This window comes from Poecilia latipinna, unplaced genomic scaffold (genome assembly GCF_001443285.1).
Source record: "Poecilia latipinna isolate Pla-1442-1.1 unplaced genomic scaffold, P_latipinna-1.0 Scaffold2213, whole genome shotgun sequence".
Taxonomy (NCBI): Eukaryota; Metazoa; Chordata; class Actinopteri; order Cyprinodontiformes; family Poeciliidae; genus Poecilia; species Poecilia latipinna.
In genome coordinates, this window is record NW_015114829.1 from 55,022 (window position 1) to 81,322 (window position 26,301).

At 38.5% G+C, this 26,301-nt stretch overlaps 1 protein-coding gene and 1 long non-coding RNA gene across 2 annotated transcripts in view; both read right to left on the minus strand.

Moving 5' to 3' along the window:
- ttll10 (tubulin tyrosine ligase-like family, member 10) overlaps window positions 1-9,217 on the minus strand; it is a 54,327-nt gene extending 45,110 nt beyond the window's left edge. The window contains exon 1 of the mRNA XM_015017975.1: window positions 9,082-9,217. The gene's annotated coding sequence lies outside the window, so the exon portion shown is untranslated. The remainder of the gene's footprint in view (window positions 1-9,081) is intronic.
- A 1,098-nt stretch (window positions 9,218-10,315) lies between these two features.
- On the minus strand, window positions 10,316-25,841 carry LOC106936771 (uncharacterized). The gene is made up of 3 exons (XR_001422215.1): window positions 25,110-25,841; window positions 23,615-23,620; window positions 10,316-10,326 (listed from the first exon to the last, which is right to left on the minus strand). It is a non-coding gene; the product is annotated as an uncharacterized LOC106936771 (long non-coding RNA).
- Between the last annotated feature and the right edge of the window lie 460 nt (window positions 25,842-26,301).

Consider the following 26,301-nt stretch of genomic DNA (forward strand, 5'->3'; position numbering starts at 1 on the left):
AAATCTCAAGCTCAGGGTGAGCAGAAGAAAACCTTCTAAACCACATTAATTCAACCAGATTTTCTTCTGAACGTTTTTCTCAGGTTTTTTTTTTTATTATTATTATTTTATTTTATTTTATTTATTTATTTGTTTGTTTTTTTGGACTTTGACTTCTTTCTCACTATTTTTCAGTCACATGTGTGGCCATTTTCAGAGGAGCGAAACAATTCTAACCTCAAGGGATGAACTAGTCATGTCTTCGCACATAACAGCAGCTTATCAAAAAACCAACAGTAAAATTTATATTGACAGACTTTGCTTTCATCAACCTGTCACACCCATACGTTTCATTTGCAGTAAACCTGATCTGATCAACCAATGATGAATCTCTTTGACAAATTTTCTATTACTGAAAATTCTTTGAGAAATTGTCAGTCTTTTATGAATATTATTTTTCTGTCTGACAGTTTTTTTTAACTACTTCACTCACTCTTAAGCCAGTACCACACTACTGGTCAGTAGTGTGGTACTGGCTGGCTGGTCAGTGTCAGTTAAAAGACAGAAAATGAGTAAAAAATTAGCCAAACATTAAAGAATATCTTAAAAGGTCACAGGAAAGTGACCAGTCCTTCAGTTTGTTTGTATAAATGTAAATGAAGCTTATATTTATTAAAGTCTTGTCAGTAAGCAAACCTTCTTTTACTGCTGCCACTCATCTCATGTCGTTTGACCCCCATGAAGATTAAACATAATAAAGAATTCATTTCCTTCTAAGCCTTCTTGTCCTCCCTTTTAGTTTTTGAGTGCAATTGGTGAATATCACTCTTCTCCTTAACTCCCTCTCTGCTCAGCTCAGATATATATTTTGGCTTCAACGATGAGGGTTACAGAGAGCAGCGCATCTTCCCAGGCTATAAATCCCACTTAATTGAATCCCTTCTTCTCTTTACCAGCAGTGATTTAACAGCAAAAGGCAGCAAAGTAATGAAATGCTTCTACGACAGTTTTATGTGATGAAATCATGCGGAAACATGGAGCAAAATCTGCATTAGTAATACACTTGGATTTCAGTATTTTGTCTGAAGGACAAGTATTCATACTCCTGAAGATCATTTTAAAAACCTTTGATCCTCTCATCTCCGATGCAATAGATATTCTGTTCTATTCAACTGAAAAACAGAGAACATTTTCACATCTATTTATCTTTATATTATTTGTGTTCCTGCTTCCTCCACATGTCTGGACCAAGAGGATGGAATGTAAACTAAAAGTTTTTCCTTCCCAAGAAAACACTCAGTCCTTCAATTTAAGGTCTTCTCAAAGCTCGAGGAAGGACAATTTCCGGTTCTCTGAAGCCAAGTGGGTCAAATTTCCCAAAGACAAAAACAATACGTCAGCATCTCTCCACAGTGAAACATGGTGGTGGCAGCATCATGACCTGGGTTTACTTTCTTGGATAAAATCCTGTTAGGGACTTTTAAAAGTCCTGTAAGGGACTTTTTAGGGACTGTTAGGGTTCACCCGGTCAGTGAACCCTGAGGTCAGGGTTCACTTTCCAGCAGGGTGACAACTCTGTACAAAAGGTAATTTTCATGAAATTATGTTTACAGAATGGTCCACTTAAAGTCCAGGGTAAAATGCAATTATGGAGACTTGAAAATGATGATCAGAGACAGTCTGAATCCAGTTTGACTGAGTCTGAGCTATTTTTTTTCAAAAAAAAAAGAAAAAAAGAGAGAGTAGACAAGATTAAAGAAATAGAAAACTGTTAAGAGACCCTCCCCTAAAAGCTTGCTGCTTCAGATATGATTCTGCAAATTGTTGACTCAGGAGGGCTGAATGCAAATCTTTTACTTTTCGGTTTTCTATTCGATATGTTCAAAATCATTTATCTTTTCCTTCCACTTTATAATCATCTACTCCTTTGTGCTGCTCCAACTACAAAAAACATTGAAGTTTGTATTATGTGAGAGAGAAAGTCTAAGGGGTAGAAATACTGTTACAAACTTTCTGTTGTGCATGTTTTCATGTTATTTCTATCCAATTTCTGTATTGCCAAGGTTTACTCTTGTATCTGTTGAGACACCTGACATAATGCCTTTGCAGCTTAAGAGAACACATTACAAGCATGACAGTAATGTGACTTAACTAATGCCTTCCAGTGTCTTTATCCACTTCCAGTCACACCAACATGCCTGCTGTGGTCTGTAATGGTGTTTTTGTCATGGCCCTGACCTGCAGAGGAAGTGAAGTAGTGCATGTGAAGATGTTGGAGTGGGGAGGGGCTGTGTTCCTTGGTAACTGGTACCAATGGGCCGCTTCCTGACGGTGACTTCACCTGAACCGTGACTCCCCAAAGAACCTCCACATCACAAACATGTCTTGCATCATGAGCACAACCTGCTGCACACTGACCCCATGACACACTCTGTGGGAGAGGCTGATCATTATCCAGTGTACGTTTAGAAGTCGAGGTTTTCAGAGAGTCAGAGACAAGCATGGCGAATGGGTTTACACAGCTGATAATCCAGTAGACTTGGTTTGATTGGGAACCAGAATTGCAACATTTGTTACAATGTTTTCAGCTGGTGCAGTTCGCTTTCACACTGCACTGCATCAAATGGCCCAAACCCTTTGAAAAACCTGTTTGCCTGTGGGTGGCGCTGCACCAAGAACTACCGAAGGAAATGACACAAAAACCTCCAAAGAAGACATGAGCGCAAAAAGGAGGTAGTGTCAGATTTGAGCAATTGTTGGACTTCTCTTTTGTGTAAGAGACCACAAGCCATTCTCTCGCTAGAGTTAGGCTTGCACAATTGCTTTTGTTTTATTTACCCAGAATACCCCACACTATGGCCCGTTTCCTGCTTTTGGGGTGGCTGGTGCTCTTGCATGTACGTTCAAACACCACTTCAGTTGAACACAGACCTAGGTTTTTAGATTTTTGGGGTCCACTGTAGAAACCTTTTCAATAATTCAGAAACTTAGATTTGGATTTATGAAAAATTTGATATTTGAATTTAGTTTTTTCCCCCAAAAAAACAGGCAAGTCAAAAGACTGCCTTAGGCTCGGAGTGAAATCAGAACTGTTCTACACAATAAGTATTATAAATGTATGGAGCAGTGTGCTACTGTATTACTTTAGCGTTTTATTGACTTCTTTATCTTATGAACAATTCTGGTGCTAATAGTTACAGCAGAATCTGAATGATGGTTCTTTATGAGGTTCTTTATCTCCAGGAGAGACCAGAAAACCCAAATCCCAATGGAGGATTTGCTTATCCAAATGCAATGGTAGAGCAGGACACAACATGCATCAACTTTTTTCTTGCTCGGAGTGCTTTAGTCTGCACAGCAGCCTGCTTTTGTATATCAAGCTGTTGCTCTTCATGGCTTGGTTAATTTCTTCTTGGTGTTATGTTACAGAGTCTCGATGTTCTTGGTGCTTAAAACATATTTGGGAATAGATACTAAAGTTGGTTTGGCCATACAACCGTTCAAATCTGAAATAAATGATTACTGAAATTTGAAACTGTCTCTGTACCTTTGGAAAACAGATGTATGTACATGCCAGTGAGTATCTTATGATTCAATGTACAGAGGAATGTACATAATCAGAGGAAGGCTATGTTGGGGTATATTAGGTAAGAGAGAGTGTCTTAAGTTTAAATCTGGTTTATTAGGGCTGTAAGTGTAAACGTATTAGTCTGGCCTAATAGGTCTGAAAGAAAATGATAAGTGATTTGTGTTGGGCTTCAACGAGCTTAATTTTTGAAAAATTCTTAAAGCTACAGCAGGGGTGGCGAATCTCTGACATGTGGCTCTGTGACGGATCCTGTGCGGCTATTTGATACTGAAATTTCCCACACTCCTTGAAGGCAGCACTGACAAAAGCTGCATAACGTGAAGCGCAGGTTGTGAACTTCTCTTAAGCTAGCTGTACAAGTCTGCAGTAGTTCTCAGTAAGACTGTTGAGCAGGAATCCAGGGAGCTTTTAAAGAGAGCTAAATGGGGGCCAGTGATTATCTTGGGGTGTTACACCACAATAATGTTTAAAGTACAGTGTAAAATATGTTAGAGGTCACCACCTCAAATACAATTTGGGCCACAGGAATAAATTGTCCTACATGCTTCTGTGTGAGACACCTCCACATCCACCGGTTTGGCAGACGGAGCGCAAAAGTTTTCTGTGTGTCTGTTGATGTATTTTTGCTATGCTTTATCAAGCTAAGTCTAATTATTGTCCCGTTTTCACTGACACACATGTGAAGGAGTTGATTCAAGCATCTATATCAGAGTACAAACCAAACCTAAAGACAATTGTAAAAATGAAACACTGTTTCACTAAAAGCCTTAAGGACTTAGAAAAATAACAGTTCCAGCAAACAATGTGGTGTAAAGCTAATCTTGAAATTGTTGTGCGGCTCTTCACAGTGATGATAAATTCAATTTGGCTCTTAATGCTCAACTGGTTTGACACCTTTCAGCTAAAGGTATGTAACTTTTACAAATTATGTTGTTTTTACATATTCATGCAAACTGTTACCATGCCGAGACATTATAGTATGAGACAGATCATCTGTGAAAAGATCTTGTTCCTCCAACTCCTTTCAGTCGATAAATCAACCTCATGTACTCACTGCTGAATGTGCTAATAGCAGAGAAACAACTTACTGTTGTTCACCAGGAAAACCATTTACCCACCGTCATTGGTGACTATGCTAACTAGCCTTAGCATTCGTCACATCAGGCTCTTCCTGTCTCTGGTTGGCTGTTTCTGTCAGAGCTGTGCATTCATGCACATGACAGCAGGTAAGTAGAGGAGCTCGATTTTTCAAACTATATTTTTGTCATGACATAGTAATAGTTTTAACAAATATGTAAAAATATGTAAAGAATAAAAAAGCATATTATAAAGCATAAATATCTGGTAAATCAAAATATGGCAAACTTTCTGTGCTGCCTCTGTCTGTCTCTCCATACATTCGCTATCTGACAGACACAAAAGGCTAGCACACTGGGCACTCCTTTCTTTCTTAATTTCAATTAGAGCTTGACTGAATGAAATACAACACAATTGTCACTGCTGTTAATGCTAATGTCTCAGTAAACACATTACAGGGGGCTAATCGCACAGGATCAAACAGCAGGCCTTTTGGAAGAAACAGACAGGTGTGTTTGGAGATGCTACGCTAACATAGCACCTCATAATACCCTCAGAGCAAACACACACAAGCCCTTTAAAAGCACAACAATACCAAAAATTGGGCCTGAAGAAGGAGCGGCCGGCTCGCTGTTTGAAGACGAACACAATAAATGGCGAGCCGCAGGTTAGCATTTACTCTCATTTCCTAAACAAACTTCAACGTCTCGACCGTGAATGACTGAAACTTGACCCGACCAGCAGGTCTGCAGGTGTGTTTGACAGGCAACAGGGGGAAGAGATGTGTGTGTGTGTGTGTGTGTGAGTGTGTGTGTGAGTGAGTACATGCATTGTTGGTTCAGGAAGCTGTCCTGTGACATTGAACTTCTCAAAAAACATCACAGCGCCAGTCCTTCATTCTGCATTGATCTCTTTTACTAACTTTTTAATTTATTAACTCTTAAGTATTAAGTTATATTTTCCATACTTGCCAAACCGTTGAAACATGACATAAGACATGAAGTTCTGGTTAGAGTATAAGTTCTTCTATGACTACACTTTACAAACTTTGCCTTATGCTGACAAAACATTCTTCATCCTCCAAAAGAATTGTGGATGTTTTAAAGAGTCAAAATAGTCAAAAGAGAGACAAAATATGAAGAAACGAAGGAATACTTCATAATATGCTAAACTGTGAGCAGAAAAACTAAACAAATCTCCAACAAAAGCTCTACAACCCTACACTCAGATCTCAAATGTATTATTTTTAAAATAAGATTTCCGATTCATTATTTATTTTTAATTCATTAATTTTCCAGCATATCTGTACAGCTTAAGCTCTCAGTTTGGTGGGTCTGATGGTTTCACCTGGCCAGGGCTCTTTAATTTGCTCTACAGTAGTGGTGTGTTGTTCAGAGAGCTGCCTCTCTGTCAACTCCCATCAGGAATGGCTGAATCCCGCCATGCATGGGCTGCTGCTCTGTTTTGATGGGCGACCATGCAGCCAAACACATGCAAACACAGACATGTCATGAAGGCTGCAGCCTGCTACACAGAGCCTCAGAGAGACGGGCAACCAAATTTAAACCAAACGCGCGTAGGCAAAAAGCGACAACATGGTTGAAAAGTGAAGAAGAAACAGTAGCGTCCGGCTGGAATGAGATGATGATGACAACTGCAAAGCTGGATGTAAAATGAAAACTTTCATCAGAGCTCGAGCAGCAACAAACCTGCAGAGTCACATGTTCATTTAAAGATTTGATTAAATTGTAAAACTAGTTTGTGCACTTTTATTTTTGTCATAATGGGAAAAAAAAATCATAAAATGTTTTTTTATGACAAAAATGACTTAAAATATCACACACTAATACACAAATCATTCATAGCTTCCAAATTAGGCAACATACAATATAAAAATGCTTATAAAAATTATTCTTGGATGTTCAGTGTTTTTATTTAATTGTCATTATTCTGTAGAAATCAGTTTTCACTTTGGATTTTTTTTTTTTTGTAAATTTCTTGTCCAAACACCCTAAATTTTTTGACCATGATTGAATTTTAATATCAATAAAAAGCGGGGAAATGTTCAAGAGGGTGAATGTTAGGGTGCTGAGAGAGATCAGAACATACGGAGGCCTTAATCCCTGACGCAGGTCTGCGTGTTCCTAGATGTGTGCACAGAAATGGAGGTAAAAGTTCCAGTTGAAGTGTGGAAGTGTTTGCAACTAGAGAGGTGTTAAAAAAAAAAAACAGCAAATACCAGAAATGAGACGAACCAGAGGCCAGAGAAGATCCAGGACCCAGAGAGCAGCTACAGCGATCTGATAGCTGAACCGATTAGCACATTTTGGTTACCCGCATTCTCAACTACTTGGTTTGTGCTTTTATAATAATCATTGAAAGCAAAATAGTCTTTTTGTTTTGCTTTTCAAACAAACTGGCTCCATTGGCTGGGGCTTTTCTCCATAAATTTAAACTTTCCAGTTGATCATTTAAAACTTGTTGCATATTTTACAGATCTACAGACCCATTCAACACATTAGGATATCATTGAAACGGCCACTTATTTCAGTGGAACACATTATGCACATTAATTAAACACAGATGAATATTTGAAAGCTTTTAATTCTGTTAGCTATGAGTTTCTGCCACTGGATTTACATTTAAAATTGGAATATTACATCAGACCAATAAAAAAAAGAGTAAAGGAAATGTGTGCTTAATGAGATGTATGTTTAATATCTGCTTAAACATTATTTTCAAAAGATACTTGTAATCCAACAAACGAGATGATATTTATGACTATTTATATCAATGCTTACCAAAATGAATACAACTAATACTGCATAACTGATTGATTATTACCACTTTAAAACATTATACAGTAAGTATACCTGACTAAGTACTTTTGGACAGTTCCGTTTTACAAAAAAATACTGTTATGAAAAAGTGTGAAAAAACAAAAAAACAAATTAAATCCACTTTGAGCTACACAGGCAGCATAAATAGAGCATTGAGCTTGTGTAACCAGGGAGGTCAGTGTGAAGATGAAAACTCTAAAACACTTCACACACCCCTCTGTTCACCCTGCATCCAGTTCAGCCTGGAACAACTCTGAGTTTGTCTTCAAGAGTTCACTTGGCCTCTCACTGTGGGTAAATGATCGCCACATTTGACTCATTTGTGTGAATCAGAAAAGAAATAAGTAGCAAAGTCCACAGGCCTAAACATTACCCCAGCCTCTCAGCCTCTCAGCCGAGCCACAGGAGGAGAGCTACACATTAACACGTTCGGCTCTCTCAGCCAGAGCTTTACAACCTTCTAAACACACCCTTTGGATCAGGGCGCCACTCTGTAAACACTGCAACTTTCCAGACGCTGGGATCGGCGGTTCATACAGAGCTCTCAGCCAATCGGAAACCAACAGAGAGGTGTTATACTCTCCCGCCAGAGCCTATGGGAGGCCAGCAGCCATGGAGACCAGCTGCTCATCGGGTGATGGCTGAGGAAGTGTTGGGAGTACAGCTCAGGGTTGTGTTTTGGCAAGCAGGAGTGTATATACACTGCTTGATGGTGGTGTTTTATGGCCTGTGCACCCTGCATATCCATGTTTATACAATCTATTATCTCATCGTGCAGGATGACACTGTTTAGCCCTTTTGATCGAACTTTAGTCCGTTTGTCTAGACAGTCTGGTCCATCTGGGGAGGGGTGAATGCGTAATTAAACTCTGACGCGGACCACAAAAGCGAGCTGCGGTCCGTCCAAAAACCTAGACATCAGTTTGGTTGAAGCGAACTCTGGTGTAATTCAAATGCATATGTGAACGCCAAGCGGACCGGAAGCTGTTCCAAAAACTGAAAGCAGACTATTGCGCAGGGCATTCTGGGTAAAAACAATCAAAACAATGGGGACTAGCACTAGCAAGAGAAATGACTCAGGGGTGTCTTTTGCCAAAGAGAAAAGAGAAATCATAACTGCTAAAAATCGGATGCTACCACATTTTTGTTTACGTTTTGTGAATCAAGGAAGCGCTCAGGGTCTTCTTCAGAAGTTTTCAAGTCATTTCTTTCAGTGGTTCTCGGTGCAGCGCCACCACAGGCGAGTGAGAGAGTTTGGCTCATTTGAAAGTGAACCACATCAGCTGAAAATGTAACAAACGTGGCAGATTTGGTCCCTAACTGAACCGAGTCTACTGGACGATCAGCCGTGACAAGACCCTCGCATTAAGCAAAGTTTGAATGAAAACACTTTAATTTTGCCAAGAAAAAGCATAAAATGATGAAATTCAGCAGTATGATCTACTTTTTAAAACTGAAGCAGCCATTAAAAGTTTAAACAGAAGAAAGTTTCAATAGAAACAGAGTCTCTGGGAGAAACGTCTCCATAGACTGTTTCAAATCAGACTGGAAGGTTTTCAGTAGGAACACCTGCAGCTGCAACCCCCGCTGACCTACCTCCTGATGAACGCGGTAACCTGCAGCCCGGACGGTCCACCAGATCTCTTCATCTCCTCTAAACAAAGCAGCACAGAGGGAATCCTCCAAAGTGGCAGCTTAATTCCCGTGGCCCCTCAGTGGGACCCTTATGCTCTCCAGCTCAGACGGACCGCATTGGAAAAGAGAGCTGGGAAAAAGTGAAGCAAAGATGCTGCCAGCTGTGATATGTGTTGAGAGGAATGCACCGGTGTTATCGCTCACTGAGTTATGCAAGAACGATTTGGTGGAAACCTTTGCCTGGTACAGTATTGGGCCTCTGCCTCCTCATGCACAAACTGCACACACACACACACACACACACACACACACACACACACACACACACACACACACACACACACACTTAGATACACAAAGCCAAGTAGCTCCTGCCTTGAAGATTTTCTAATTACCCTCGGTGAATGGGAGGCAGGCGGACACACAGAGGGCAGACTGCCTAGGTTATCACACACACTTCCAAGACTCCCGGATCTTCTTCCAAACATTCGGCCCTATTTTTAGCTTTCATCTGTGGTGCTTTTTAGTCAGAGTGAGCGAGGGGCATGGGAGGTATCGAAATCAGAAGATCCGCTTTGTAACCTGAGCCAAACTGAAACCTTTTCTTCTGAGCAATTTGATTCATTCATTTAAGGAAGAGGAAAAAAAAAAAAAAAAAAAACAAGCCAATACTTGTTAAATTGCAGCAACAACAGCACGTTACTGTTTTAAGTAAACAAAAGTTCTGATAAATATTCTAGACAAAGAACCCTCCACATTTATTGACACTCCTGTAAAAGATATATAAAATGTTTCAAAATGGATTCATTGTAGCAGCATAATCTCACAATTAATATTTAATTTGAGTACATTTATTCTGAAAAAAGGTGAAGAAGTTCATGTTTTAAATAAAATCACCACCACCATACTAATTATCAGCCACTGTTGACCATCCAGACAATCATCTTAGCCGTTACAAAGGATCACAAATGGATCTTTGACTATTCTTCTTTGTACAGCTCTTCCAAAATCCTGGATTCTTTCTTATAATCTATTCAGCTCACTGAAACGTTTTCTACTAGATTCAGTTAAATCCCAATTATAAAACAATGCAGTCATGCTCAGATTCTGAAGAAGTTATCCATGAAGCACAGCTGATTACATTGAGTAATTAACCTCACATCAAGATGGAGGCGGTGGAAAGGAGCGAGAGACGACACGACGCTACTGACAGCAATAGCTCAGCTGATTGCCCCCTGCAGAAAGGCCTCACAGATTAACAGAAATGTAACTTCTGTAAAGAAGAAAAGAACAGAAAACAAAACACTTTTTATAGCAATAATTGTGTGTAACGTATGATCGGAGAGTAGTAGGAGAAAGAAACAGAGGAAGGAAACGTGGTCTGTTGCAACAAAAGTACTGAGGTAGCTCAGGGTAACAAAGGCCTAGACAATAAACTTCATCACAAAGGGTTATAAGCGTAGCTTGGTTCTGTAGTAGAGCAAGCACATGTCTCCAGTTAACATCCCAGGAGAGATTAACGTATTTCACGTTTACATTTGTGATGGTAGGTTAGAAAAGGTGTGTTATTTTTTAATTGGCATCATGCACAACACAAATGTTTGGCATGTAAATAGAATCTGATGGATGCTATTTACATTAAATGCTCCAAAAATGAGCTTGGTGATAAAATAAATATGGGTCCTTGGTGTCAATGACTAAAGGACATTGGACACAGTATCATTTAGTCATTGACACACTAAATGACTAAATGATAATGACTCTGTATCACAGGGAAACAGGAAGTCATGGATTAACAAGTAGAAGTTCTCAGAAAAATAATTAAAGTAGGAATTTAAGATAAATTCACACTGTAAAAACATAAAATCTTTCCAGGAAATTTTGATCTAATTTCCAGTGCAAATATCTTAGTGCACTTGAAATAAAACAAAACTTACTTAGAAGTGACTTTTCACCAAGATATAGTAGTTTGAGTCAATAAATTCCTTAATTTTGATGAAAAAGTTCTAGTTCCACTGGGAGATTATTTCACTCATAACATGAGAAAATATCTTGGTATAAATGAATTTCTCTGCCAATGGAACAAGCATTTTTCCCCCACAATATTAAGGAATTATTGACTTAAAACAAGCTCCTATTTCTTGCTGAAAAGTTATTTGTAAGTTAGTTTTGTCTAATTTCAAATTTGAAACTAGGCCAGAAAAACTTGGTAAAATTGGGTCTTTGAAGTTATATTTATTATATTATATTTAGTATAGTTAAATTTAGTTATATTTATTATGTTTCTGTTTTTAAAAAAATGTTAACATGCGGTCCCCCAAATTAAAGATTGTATTTGTATGAAAATTTAGACAGCCGCAGTAAGAGCTGAATTTATCATAAGAAGACATTTGACTCCTTTTTTCTCATCCAGCTAACTGGATGGTGTGCTGTTGCTGTCAACTACGCCTTGCATAAATCTCATTGAAAAATTGCTCTGTGCACAAGCGTCCAATCATTTCTAAGTGAGTCTTTACAAGAATGATGGCCTTGGAAATAAAGCTTGAAGAAATTTAAGACTTTTTCCACAGGACGCTGTCTTGATGACTTCTGCATGCCATCATTTTTTCTTAATCACCATTTAGCTGTTGATCTGCATGAAATGCTCTTCTGAAACTGTTTACGGCTCCCTGGACTATACAGAGCGGCAACAAGGCAACAAGCTGCGGCAACGAGCTGCGGCCTGGAGCTGCGGCGCTGAACAGAGTAACAGTAAGGCGAGGAATCGTGGTCTCAGGTGAACACATGAAAGAGGGGAGGTCGCTGGATTTAAGGCTTTTTGTCTTTGGGCGTTCAAAGGAGACAGCTGTCGACTGCACAGGGCCTGGCTCTATTCATGTGGGAGGGACCGCAGACAGAGAGCACGCCAACATACACACACGCATATACTTCAAAGGAAGGTGTGTGTGTGTGTGTGTGTGTGTAAGTGTGAATACAAGCCATCTCCCCACTGATTGTTGCTGTTATTATCATCATTTAACAATATGCTCGCTTTTATTCATGTGACCATAACTGTATGTTTATTCTCAAGATCTCTGTGGTATCTCTAGTGCTTTCATCGTATACGCACATAACAATAATCCCTCTGTCTGACCTGCAGCGCTTTGCAAAAGTATTCGCACCGCTTGAACTTTCATTCTGTCACGTTGCGACAGCAGACGTCGTCTTGTGCTGGGATTTTATGTGAAAGTCCAACATGAAGTAGAGCAAAAATTCACACATGGAAGAAAAACGACACGTTGGTGTTTAACATTTTTTATGAATAACATTTTTTTTTTTTTTAAATGGGGCGTGCATTTGCATTCAACTCCCCTTGCAAAATCCCAGCAGCTGTTCCATTAAAGCCTCAGAGGTTCCTCGTTAGTGACCAAACAGCATCATGACGACCAGGACACAGGTCAGGGAGAAAGTTTAAAGTGGAGTTAGGTTATAAAATAATCCACAAACAGCTTACGTAGGAGAATCTGTGGTCATATTTACTCCTGCACTTCACATATCTGGCCCTTATTGAAGAGGAAGAAGGAATCCATTGTTCACGTCTTTAGAAATCAATACAGCCTGTGTGTATGACTAAACACACAGGCAAAGCTAGTCAAATCAAGTCACGTTTATTTGTACAGCACATTTCAGCAACAAGGCAGTTCAAAGTGCTATACCCCATGAAAACATCATACAGTCACCAATTACGAAACAAGAAATAAACATTACATTTTGTCAAATGTTATCATCATCAAAAGCAAATATCAGCCGCATTGGCAGATAGAGAAAACCTGTAGCGTCTGCATATAAACACATGCAACAGATTTTAAGATTCTTATTTGAAAAGACAAAAAAAAAACAAACAAAATAAAAACAATACGGATTGTGCTTGTAACGTGACAACATATGAAAATGTTGAAGTAGTACGAAAACTTTTACAAGGCACTGCCATGATAACCATTTTAATATCCCCTTAGGGTGCAAACCTCTTCTGCATTTAAAACAACCGTCTGGAAATTCCCATGTTTGCTGCCTTTCTGTGTGCAGACTGTCTGAACGCACTGACCCGGGTCAAAGTTGAAAAATTACAAGCAGTTGGTCATTTTGGTAACAGATTACTATCATTTGCTTATTTTGTCAAACCAGATTAGAACATTTTTGAGGGAGGACCATTACTCACGCCTTCTCTTGGTGTCTGAAAGATGAGAGGCATCTTAATTGTTATCTTTTTGATCCGATTTAGTCTTCCGTACGGTAAAAAGCATTTAATGATGTCATCTGGTGTTTGTCACCCAGGAGTCGTGTTATTTTGAGATCCACAAAAGAAATTTAAAAAATCTAATTATCTGCAAGATTTCTGAATGATTTTACAAGTTTTTTCTTTGGACTTTGGTTTCTTTCTTGTCTATTTGCTGTTCAGGACCAGAGTATTTTCAGTTTAAGAACATCTACCTCAAATTTAACTTTTTAAGGCAAGTCAAGTAAAGTTTATTTGCATTGCACAATTCAAGAACAAAGGCAGGTCAAATTGCTTTGCACCAGATGCTGCTCACTTGGTAAAACTAATGTTTTCAGCCCACATTTAACAATATACTTTCACAGTAAAATACATGCACTGCACTAAACCTTAGTGTCCAAAGATGAATTTTTCACAAATTGTAAAAATATTGACCAAGATTAACTCAAAATGTAACCTTAAACATTTTGTGGAGTATTTTGGCTTTGAGGGTGTGAACTTGGAAGAGATAAAGAAATCGGTGACTGTCCGTCCTGTTTTGGACTTTCTTTTTCTTTTTTTCAATATTTAAGGCAAGAATCGTGTTTGTTGCAAAAAAAAAAGAAAAGAAAAGAAAAGAAAAAACACAGAAATCTTGAACATGTTGAGCATAAATGTTGAATTTTATTTGAATGAAGACGCTGCTGGTGGCTGGATGCTGATCTGTTCTTTTAACTAAGGTAGTGATGCCTCTAGTTTTCAGAAGGTGTCACCAATACTGAGGTGGCACACCAAAACGAAAAGTCAAAAAAACGACATTCTGTAAAGAACAAGGAAATGAACAGAGAAATTTAATCAAACGACAACTAGAAACCCAAGCCCTGCTCTATTAACACTGATAATCCCATATGCTCAATGTTGTTAAGAAGGAATAACGTAACACAAGTGGTGGATGCTCTTTAGCTAAATACAAAATTGTACGAAGGATCTGGATGCGCCACTGACAAAAGCATCTGGTCAGTAATTCAACATCATTTGATTGACATATGAAAAACAAAGTGAGGCAAACCATTACTTTTGAAGCCTCCATTTTGCCATGTGAACAAACATTTCCTTTTACCTAAAATGATTTTTTTTCCCTCTTCCTGTTGGCTGCTCTGATTCTTCCCGGCGACTTCAGTCTTCAGTTGACATTTGCATAGGAGGCAAATCAGTCAGGCTGCATGAAAGGAGAGCTGTGGCAACAGAGCAAAACATGGATATTCCTAAAATTAGGAAGTCACGGCAACAAGAGGTGACTTTCATAATACTTGCAGGGCACTCTAATATTTAAATAGTTATCTGAAGATGCATCATGGTGTTTGAATGTGGATATGTTTGAAGTAATAGAATAAATTCAACTAAAACTTTTTTTGTCATTCACTTCCTGTTTTTTTTTAAGTATATAACAATTAATTTTGTAGCACAAAAGCAATATCAAGTCTAAAACTGCATGTCAGCATGATGTAACCCTTGTATTTATAATCCATGTTTTCTGGAGCACAGAACATAATGAAAACGCATAAATCTTGAATAATGAGGAAACACGACGCACCGTCTCCTGAAAGCATCCCTGATATTTTCCTATGCAAATAACTTTGCATTCGCTGGGATGCAGCTGTATCAGCTGCAGGAGACAAGGCTGCTTTGTCACGCCCCTTCCTTCCTGACTTTGTTTGTTTTTTGTTGTTTTTTCATATTAACCCCCAGATGCAAAACTTCATTTTTGACAAAACCTTTTGTTCACGAAAGTAAAAGGAAAATCCAGAGGAATCATCAAACTCATCATAATCAGCAAAAAAAAAAAAAAAGGAGCAATTACTTGCAATGAGGTGAGGAAATGTGAGTCATGGTAAAAAAGCATTTTAAAGCTTTAATCCAACTAAAACCAAACGTTTGAGCAGAACTTTTTGAAACAAACATTTCATTTTGGGATGAGAGCGGCTTGAGGTGAAAGTAGATTTTGCTGAGCTTTGGCTACCAGGGTTACCAAGATGCACCTTTTATGTTTGTATTATGAAAAGGCTTCATTTGAAAGTAAAACCAACAGTGATTATTTCTTCTCCGAATATTTAAAATATGTTTTAAACCTCAACTAAGTGAGAGTAGTTGCTCATAATATAGAACAAACATAATATGTTTTCCTTCTTGTGATTTAGATGGGAACATATTTCATGCACATTTATCGGTTTGGGGATAAATGATTTTTTTCATGGTTGCTTGTAAACACAACATTAATTTTGGGCCTTCGTCCAAAAATCTTCCTGCATCCAGCACCTTTTCACCAGATGTGATTGTCAGAGAGCAGATGAGCCTCAACTCCCACATCATTTAACATTCAACACACTAAGACACCTAAAGCCTCCTCTAAACAATTAGGTTTTCACGCTTAATCACTTTGCCAAGCAGCTTTGTGAATCCACTTGTTAATACATTCATTGTGGCACAATAGGGAAGCAAAGTGTAACTGGTGAAATACCTAAAGCTTCTCCATGCTGTTCAGATTTTCCCTCATCCGAACCTTCTGACTACCTCATTATGTTTTAAGAAATTTGGAGTGTCAAACGTGCTCAGTGAAGCTTTATTAAAATACTTTGAGAAAAAAAAAGAGACGTTCATGACGAAGAATGTGAAGCAACTCATACTGTTGCTTATTTAAAATGAATTTGTTGTTAGCAGAAAACAAAAAATGATCGAGCACAAACAAAACAAATGGCAGGTAAGACGTGATGAGTTTTAGTTGATGTGCCCCCCCCAAATAAAACCCTTCCCTGGACCTCATCGGACTCTGGGCCGGCTCTGGGTATGCAGTATTCTCCAGCGAAGCAACACGTGGCATCTGGGTGTCATCGGGCTGTAATTACCCAGCTTCCCATGTAGTTTACCCATCTGCTGCGGCGGCTCCCTCCACATATGGGCCGTATGCTGCTATAGGACGAGTAATGATCACCTTCTTAACAAATCTGCTGTGAGCCAAGACGACAGCAGGTCTCAAAAACAATGCAGGCCGGCTGGGGGTCTGCGGACGGGGGGGGAGAGAGGGTGGGAAGATATGGTGGTTAAGCAGGAACCGAAAGGTGCGGTCAGTTTGACGGGAGGTGAACGAGGGTCACACTCTGACTGTTCAGGTCGCTTTGTGGATGAGAGTGTGAATTTTTATTGGGGTTTTTTTCTGAAACTGGAAGGTAAAAACATGTCACAGCTACAAAGATAAATGTGTGTAGAGTTTAAAGCACACACACACACACACACACACACACACACACACACACGCATACACACACACCTCAGCTCAGGTACCAGGAGGGTTGAGTCTTACTTGGCGGATATTGCATCAGAATCAGCCAGGGGAAGAGAAGCAACAAGCAGCAAAACAAGGCGATTGCAGGGCGCCTCCCGATCTGAACGTGCGAATCAACACAACCTTTACGTTGTTGTGCAGTTGTCCAGTAGGATTCAAACTCAGTTTAAAGACTAAATGAGGATATAGCTGGACCAGCATGACAGAGGTCATGCTCCAGGCAGTGTGTTTGTGGACATTTTATGACCCGTTCCCAGAACTGGTCTATCGTTATCATTGACTCTTCAGGTTTCACATCAGCTGTCCTGGGGTTGATTTGTGTGTTTGTGTGCGGGGAGATTCTCCTGCAGGGAACAATTTTAGGTTTGTTGATGAAACGTGGTGAAACGGGGGTCGTCTGAGGCGTAGATGCTTTGTAACCAAACGTTGCTCCTCTTCAGGTGACTTTAGAAAGATGTTCTGGGTTTTTTTGTGAGACAAGTTAGTCTCTTCTATGGACAATAGATTTGAATGTTATTGCTTCAGGTCAAAGAAAATTACATTTAGTTCACCAAGAAGAACAGGTAAATATGTGTCAGTGTGTTTGCTTTAAACTATCACATGAATCCAATGATAAACATGTTTAAGTGATTTTTAAACACAACAAAAATAATTTCAACTTACTTTACAACAAAAGTGTTTATGTTAGGTGGATTTAATTCAGTTCAGACCATTGTGATTTTATTTGATGCAGTCTAAAATTCAACACCAATACAGTCAGATTAAACAAATAACATAAAACCTATCAATAAGGCATATTTAATGAAAAAAAAAAAAGGCTAATGTAGAATTTAAGTTGAGCTTAAATGATTCGGTAAAAAGGGTCAAATTAAAAATTCTGCTAAAACTTAACTTAAAATGATGTCATGGCTGGAGTCCAGGGTTGGGCAACACGGACTTAGAATTTTATCATGTCATGATAAAAAAAATTTTGACTATAAAAATTAAACAATATGATAAATGCCCACCACTTCTGCAGGCTACATTGTGTAAAACTAACCAGCCTTGCAAAGCATCACTAAGGTAAATACTAATTACACTTTTTAAGCAACACTAAACTGTCAGGTTATGTGATTGTAGAGATTCGAGGCTCTTTAAAGTCAAAAACCTTAAAAAATGAAGAAATCATAGACTTTGATATCCTGCCTGGCAAATACTTAAATTCACCTTATTTACGCTCACATTGAGTTGAGGTGCTTCAGACTTTTGCAGTGAAGCTTATTGCAGAGGACGAGCAAAAACGGTAACTAAACAAAGAAAAATTATTCATGTCTCGTCTTTAGGGATTTAGCACTATTAGCCCTGGATGACAGCAGAGGAGGACTGTGCTTTCCTCTTGTTCGCTCTCGCCCTGCCTTTACAAAAAATTAACCCTGTAGCCCCCGAACGTGCGATCTCATTGACCATAAGATACTGATGTGAAGAGGAAGCACACCTCGAAGCATTAACAGAGCGAAGTGTCAGCCAAAAGGCAGCTGATAAGAAACCTCTAGACAGGCTTCATGATGAAAGGTCAATGCAGGCTGAGAAATGAAAGGGCAACGCCATAAAATCATGTTATAGAGCTTTGAAACCTATAAATACTGAAAGTGTGAAACATAAATCAGAATTTGTCCTTCCTTTGTTTCCAAAGCAGATCAGAAAATTAAAAAAAAAAAAAAAAAAAAAAGCCTTTTCAGCCATGCCTCTGGAAATAAAACAGGAGGTTGGCATCATATGGATGATGATGATGATGATGATGATGATGATGTGTTTCTGGATATTATCTGATCAATTTTAACAAGAATGTTCCTGAAAGGTGTGTAGCTACTTGGTGCAACCAAAACATCACATAACTGTGTCAGCATCAGTACTTTCCTGATGTACCAAGACTGTGAGAGAAGAAGATTAATTAAATAAGCAAAGAAAATCAGTGCAAACAAAAAAATTTAAAACAAATATATACTTTAAAAAAAAGATAATCTGCTATTCTAAGAGAATCACACTGAAATGCCACCAAGTACGGTGAAGAAATGGGCATCCAGGAGCTGAACTTGTTCAGCCTCCTCCGTCTCCTCAGGAGAAAATAACAGATTCCTTCACCAAGTGGTTTTGTTTCTTCTTCTACAGATCTGACTCATTTTTCGGCTACGTGCATAACGCCACCAGAGCCAGATTTTACAAAGGGCTTACAGAGGGGAACAGATTTTTTTTTTTATTGTTTATGTTTTGTTTTTTTGTTTTTTAATGAATGCATGTGTTGCGGACTTCATTTGGACTCATTCATAGGCTCATACCAGGTGAGTTGTAATAATATTTTGAGATTTGTATGAATATAAACAATACAAAAAATTATAAAATGATGACATTACAGAAGTTTTGTTTTAGGAACATAGAGTTACACGCCGAGGAATGTATGTATAAAACCACCTATTGATGTTCTGTAACTTTGCCACCTTCCTAAAGTCATTTTTTGCAAAAGCGATTTCATGTTTTAGCTACCTTCCTTACATGAGCTTTGTAAAGCTTGACAGTCGCCTAGGTAACAGTCTGCTTCCCTACACAACAGCAACAACCCCTGGCAACTAAATAATGCAGCAACGCATCAGCAAATCTACAGCAACGTTTGGCTGCTGATGATGAGCGTGTTGTTGTTTGTATTGGGACGGAGACGCAGTCGACTCAGCGCGACCTGTTGATGGGACAACATGCATTTAGTGACAGTGCAAACACCGGGTTTCATCCGGCGGAGACAGAACCCAAAGCTGCCGACAGTTCCACACATCTTGGTTTCCATGAAAACATCTAGAAATGTTTCTCCTCACATTTTAAATTCATTGTTGCTTCAAAGACTGGAATTGGGTCGCTCAAACCGCCATAAAAAAATTAAAAAAAAAGACAACAACAAGTCAGACATGGGTCACGTATGGGCAGGAAAATTATATTTTGTTGTATTTGTCTGCTGTCCGAATATAGCAATAGATGTGTGAGCTTTCAGATCAACATGGTAAATTGAGTGATAGGTGCAGAAAACACTCTGCCAGGACAGTAAAATCCTGACAAAGAGGTAGAAACTGTGAGCTGACACAAGCTGAATGTTTTTACACAATTTAAAAAACACCATTCATCCCATTATACATACAATATCATGAGGGCCACATCATGAACAATACACATACGTGTGCAATTTTCTTGCTACTCCAAACTGCATTTCATTCCTTCGCCTTTGGACACACAAATTATATGAGACAAAATGAAAATGTATGAATTTTCATTTTAAACTTCATTGGAAATCATTGTGGAGCTCATTCAGTTTGCGAATACATTAAGAGTTAAAAAAAAAGAAGAAGTCAAAAATCAAAGTATTTTTGCATAATTCTGGGTCAGAAAATATATGCTTCATCTATGCCATCCAGAGTTAGTGACTGCTTGCTTGTGTTGCTCTAAGACCCAAATCTGTTTTTCCCCACCAAGTCCAAATTTGGAATAATTTAGTCTTTAGTGCGTCTCTTATTAAAGTAGTGAAACTAGAACAACGTCCTGTCTTCCTAAATGGCTGTAATTATCGTCTGTCACCATCTGTTGTATTTTCTTTCTTAACATAATTTTATGCAAGGTTAATTATCCATGTTGTTGTGCTGTGGGAGGACAGAGGAGAAGCTGCTGTGTTTCCTGTGTCATCTACCTGGAATTTGCTGTTCCTGAAAAAAAAGAAAGAAAAAAAATCTGTGGTTGTTGAAAGCTGCTATGCTTGTTTTCTTTTTGTAACAGCTCCAGCTAAAGCTACAGGAGCAGCAAATGAGAGGCTGAGGAGCAAACTGACAGTTCCACCATTAACAGCAAACTTAAATAAATCAAATCCACAGTTTTATCCTGATATGCATTTTCAGTAAACAATCCAGAGAATCTGAAGACTTTCCAGGAGCAACACAGAGACCTTCAGAGGTCAATGAGGACGTTTAGAAAAAAAAAAAAAAAAACTGACTGTAGCTTAACCTGTTCTGTCACAGCACCACCACAACAGCTCTGACTGGAGTCCTGGCCAACCTGCCGAGAACCGAACAACTGGAATGGGAGGAAGCGTTGACGGGTAACCTTAGAAATCCCTAATGTGACTTTTCCCCATCATTACCAAAATAAATGAATGAATTAATATACTTTATTAATCCCCAAAGAGAAATTCACAACTTTCAGTACAACCCGCCCAAACGTTTAGACCGGTCACTGAGACTGCATCCCCTCACCCAGAGGGGAGGCAAAGTAATATGGTAATTAAAATAATTGAAAAAATTGAACTTTTAAGGATGACGTATTTAGTCAACCAATGACACAGAAACACAGCTTTGTTAAAAAGACAACTTTGCTTTCCATCTAAACTGGAAATGTGTGCAATTAAAAAATAAAAGAAGAAGCCATCCACACAAAATGATCTATTAATGTTTTAAAGTGGTCAAGAAGTTTTGCACATTGGTAAATTACCGAAATTTTACATTTTACACATTTGTTTCAGTTCAATTTTGATGCGATCTATTTTAGCCCGTTGTTTTAAAAACTGATTAATTATTATAATTATTATTATAGGTTATTTTGTTAATCCAGCCCAATGTTACATAGGAACTGACCCAGGGTGGGCTTAGCAAAAACAAAACTGGGTCACGGGTTTAACCTGGACTGCTTGGTTAGGTTCCCAAATGTTTAGGATAGTAAAATGGATTCAACACCCATTGCCTTGAGAGATTAAGAAAATAATACATCAGTTTTTAATGCTTTTTTTTTTAACCCTTTCAGTGGAGAGACATGGGACACACACTGTACAGCAAGAGTCTTTCACAGGGCGAACAACCATGTTCACGTAAAAGCACATAAGCTAACGGTCAGAGGAAGCCGGTGTACCTGGAGAGAGAACACACAGGAAGGCCAATGCCAGTGTTTGAGCTTAAAAACCTTGAAACCTCACTAAAGTTTGGTCAGGTCATTGCTTAGTTCAAAATGGTAGCCTGTGGAGATAAAGACAAACCTTTCTCAAGAAGTGAGTCAGGTAAACAGAAACGTTTCAAGGAGCTGATTTATTCAGCTGTGATTCAGAAAACCGACATGTAAACTTTTGTCTGCTGGTCTCTCTATCGCACTGGTTCTGTCGCCTGTAGGGAATCTGACTGAGGGTGCCTAAGAGTTGTTAAATAAATAACAACCCTCTGAGACACATCTATCTAAAACAGGAGCTTGTTTTTTTTGTTTTTTTTTTCAGTTCTGTTCTAGCCTGGAACCACCTAATGAAATGATTTCCTCTTCTTGTATTTCTATTCATGCAGGTGAATTTTCCCGTAAGGGAACAGGAACGTCTGACCAAACACCCCTAACAGGCAGCAAGGCTTAAAAAGCTAAATATCTGCCAAAATAAAAAATAAAAAAATCACAACCAAATGGAGAAATTGTGTCCACAATCAACCAAATGAGCTACTTTTAAAGAGGTACTTGTTTGGACCTTTTAGCAACATCCTTCAACACAAAAACATGAATTACTTTATAATTCATACAGCTGTGAGTCAAGATCTAAAAGTATTTTACAGTATTGCACTCTAGACCGTAACTCTCAGGCCTCAAGATTTATAATGAATTGCAGTTTGACATAACTGCTTTATTTACAGTCAAAAAAGATGTGAAATGTTGAAACTGAGGAAACGGTGTGTAGCTTTTCGCTCTGTGAATGTTTTGGTGATGGGAGATAAACGCAGGGTTGTCAGGTTGAAGCTCACGTCATAATATGGCTTCAGTTCTGTAAACAAGTGCGCCCTCTGTAGGAGACATGTCCCTCTCATTGTTTAATTTAGAGATTTTTTTTAATAAACAACACAGAGAGCTGATTGTTAATAACAACAATAATTTTAAAAAAACATTGTGAATGTATGAACAAATGTAAAATGTGCTAAGCTAATTAAGGAGAGTGTAGATTGTTGGTTCGTTATTTAGATCCACACAACAGGAAGTCTCAGTTCACACTTAGTATTTTTATCCACCACTAGGTGGAGCTCTCCCCTACTGTTTTTCTCCTGAGTTCACAAGTGAACTAAATAACTTTTGAAATCAGAAAACATTCTAATGTAAAAAAAAAAGAAGAAGAAGAAGAAGAAGAAAAAGTTAAAATCATAAAGAACACAAAATGGCATTAGGGAGCCAGTGTCAATCATTACCTCCACATATAATAAGCAACATGATCATTTATAAATAAATATGAAGTTGTTAGAAAGATTTCAAAGATGTTAAGCAATATTTCAGGTGGAACAGGGTCAGGTCAAACCATATTTCCATCATGGGAGAAGAAGTGGAGGATGGCTGAGGAATATGAACATCTCAGTGTTTGCCTGGACAGCAGACTGGACTGGAGATGCAACAGTGAAGCCGTCTATGAGAAGAGACGGAGCAGACTGGACTTCTTGAGGAAGCCAACATCCTTCAAGGTTTGCAGCAAGTTGCTGCAGATCTTCTATATGTCTGTTGTTGAGAGAGCATCTTGCACACGAGTTGTAAATGAAAAATCTTTGTTTCCTCCTAAGAAAAAGGAGAAAAGGGATCAGGAATCATATCTTATTTAAAATAAACAAAAAAAAAAAAAGAATCCCTCTAGCATGGAATAGAATCACAAACTTAAAACAAATCAGGAAAGAGTTGACTAAATATAGGACTTTCAAACACATTCTGACACACTAACACAAGTCTGAAATGACAGTGAGTTCGAGGCCACTTGCCAGCTTACATCATGTTTCGGTGGATGCTTAGTGGCGGCCCTGAAGCTGCTCCAGCTCACCATTACAGTTAAGCTGCCAAAAGCATAAAAATCAAAGTTCATATAGAAAATAACAGAAAGAAAATGAACAGATCGCAGGAACCATCTGCATTCCCACCGCTTTCTTTAACGCCTCTGGAGGCCGAGAACAGCAATAAGCAAACATTGTAAATCTACTTGTCATAAATACTCTTATGTATTTATGACATTTACAGCCAGATAATAAATCAAATAGAGAACCATTATTTTGTCAAACATGCAATTTCTCATTGAAAAAGTGACTCATCATTTCAGGAATATGTAGAAGATTTTCATTTCAGACACAAAGTTTCTGAAAAACTAAGAATTTCAATTAAAGGTGCATTGCACAGCTTTTGTTACAATAGCCCATTAATTTAAAATAAGTAAGTTACTGTTGCCTCAAAGAGGTTTATTCATAAAAACAAACTGTAAAATAAGAACTTGTGAAGGAAACAAAAAGTAATATGTATTCTGGTTAGAGATACACTTGATTGGTAAAAAAGGGATTTTTTTTTTTTTAATTGCTCATTAAAAGTATCAAAACCCAGAGTTTCAGTCTGTAAGTGGTTGAAACACCACCTTAAAAATGAGTAGGTAAAGGTGTGGGACATGGATGAAAATAATTTGTAATTCCTTCACTTCCTGTTAGACTCAAAACAAGAGAACTGGAAACAAACCTTTTCCTCATTCATTAGTGAAAGTCCCTAAAAGAAAAAATCTGAGTCTGTCGAAGTCAGAACCAGAAGGTCGAGGAAAATCACAAATCTGCTTCTGTCAGTAAAAGCCTGATTGGTCCAAATGCAGTACGAACTGAGGATGTTTTACACCAACATGAAATATTCTGTTCAGCTCCAGTTTCAATCAGAAAGTCAACATGTTGCTCATTATTCACAAGTTTCTGGGTAAACTGATTTCTAATTCATTTTCAAAACTGAGGGAAAAAAAATCTCATAAAATACTTTTAAAACCTTATTGTTTCAGCTAAATGATGTTTCTGTAATAAAACAAAAGATCCAGTCTTTAAAAAACAGTTCCATATTTATTGCAAAATATTTTTGTACAGAATTCAACTGAGAAAAAAAAAGAAACAAAAAACATCAACAGAGGAGGAATGGACAGTAAGGCCAACATCAGAACTCCAAGAGTCGAACTGTACAAACACCGACAGTAACATTTTGCTGCTTTATTAATAACTTTTGTACAGAAACCGTTTCGTCGCGCTCACAGCAAGACTCCTTAAAAAGGAGCAAAAGGAAATGAAAACAATTTCACACGTTTTTCTTTTTTCTTAAACATTATTGCCTCACCTGTAAACCCATCAGCTCAGAACACCAAAGGACAATCTTTAAATACTGAAACTTCTATAAGAAACATGTCCCTTGATTGATAATGTCTCACAAAATATAAATATATATATTATATATAATATATAGTTGTAAAAAGCTCAGAACGGATCACGTTTTGGGAATGAGTAGCGTCTTCTGTCGTAGAGGTTTCAGAGTGCGACTGCTGAAGCTAGAAGGCTAACACCACAAACAGAGAGAGAGAGAGAGAGAGAGAGAGAATACGTCCGATCCGGAGTCGAACCTGACGCTACGCTTTGTAACACACCGCTAGAATAATCTGCCTCCCCGTCTGATGTCGAGAGGGGCAGTGGGGTAGAAGAGTGCATCTGTGTATTAACGGGCGTGCATGTTCATGTTCATGTTCATGTTCATGTTCATGCTCATCCTCATGCGATTTGGCACTGATGTAAAAGTCATTTCCTCATCATAAACCACAAGGATATCCTAGCTCTTTTTTTTTTTCTTTAGACGTTTTAGTTTTTCTTCACACATTAAAAAAAAAGGCAGCGTGAGACAGGATACATTATCTCCCCTACCAACATTCAAATGTACATCTTTAACATTGTCTCTCCCACCGTCAGGGAGACACTGAGGACATTAAAAACCCTCCTGTCTCTGGAAGTTCCAGAAAAAAAAAGAAAAAAGATTAACTTAAAATTAGACTAGAGTTTTTGTTGTTGTCAGATATGCATAAGCCCTTCAAAGAAAACACATCAACATACGAAAAAAAAACTAAAATTATTAAAACGACGAAGCTGATGTACAATCCAGAACTCCAGAGGAGGAAAAAAGGGGAGGCTTGCTTCTGAAATACTCCGCTGGTAAGACAAGGTACGAACCGTAGACAGAAACACAAATACTGTTTGTGTGTGTGTGTGTGTGTGTGTGTGTGTGTGTGTGTGTGTGTGTGTGTGTGTGTGATTACACATTGCACGATACACCTGATAAAACCTAAAACATACCCCCCCAAAAAAAAACTAAACAAAAAAAATAAAAAATAGCATGAGCCTCTTTAAATAGGGGGAATCCAGTGACAAACCCTAAGGAGCAGAACAACACAATCGGACATAAAGTTGTGTGGAACCTTCTCAGATTGATCGGGGATGTTTGGACAACCCAACCACATGGAAACAACCCTAAACGAACGCTATGACGCATTTCAAACCACCTTCATAGTAACTGCACTCAATGTATCTGCAATAAGCCTAAATCCTACTGCCTGGACGGTTTTACCATGAGGCCTGATGATGACGGGATCATCATCATCTGTGCTGCTGGCTGTGCAACCATCAAGAAAAATAACTCGCTCATCTGCAAGGTCCAAGTGGCTCACATTCACAGACTTGTAGAGGTATGTCAAAGCGTATAGTTGAGCGGTCTGAGCAAACTCCACGCTGTCAGACACAGAAATGCCCCCCCCCCCACTGACCTGACCCAA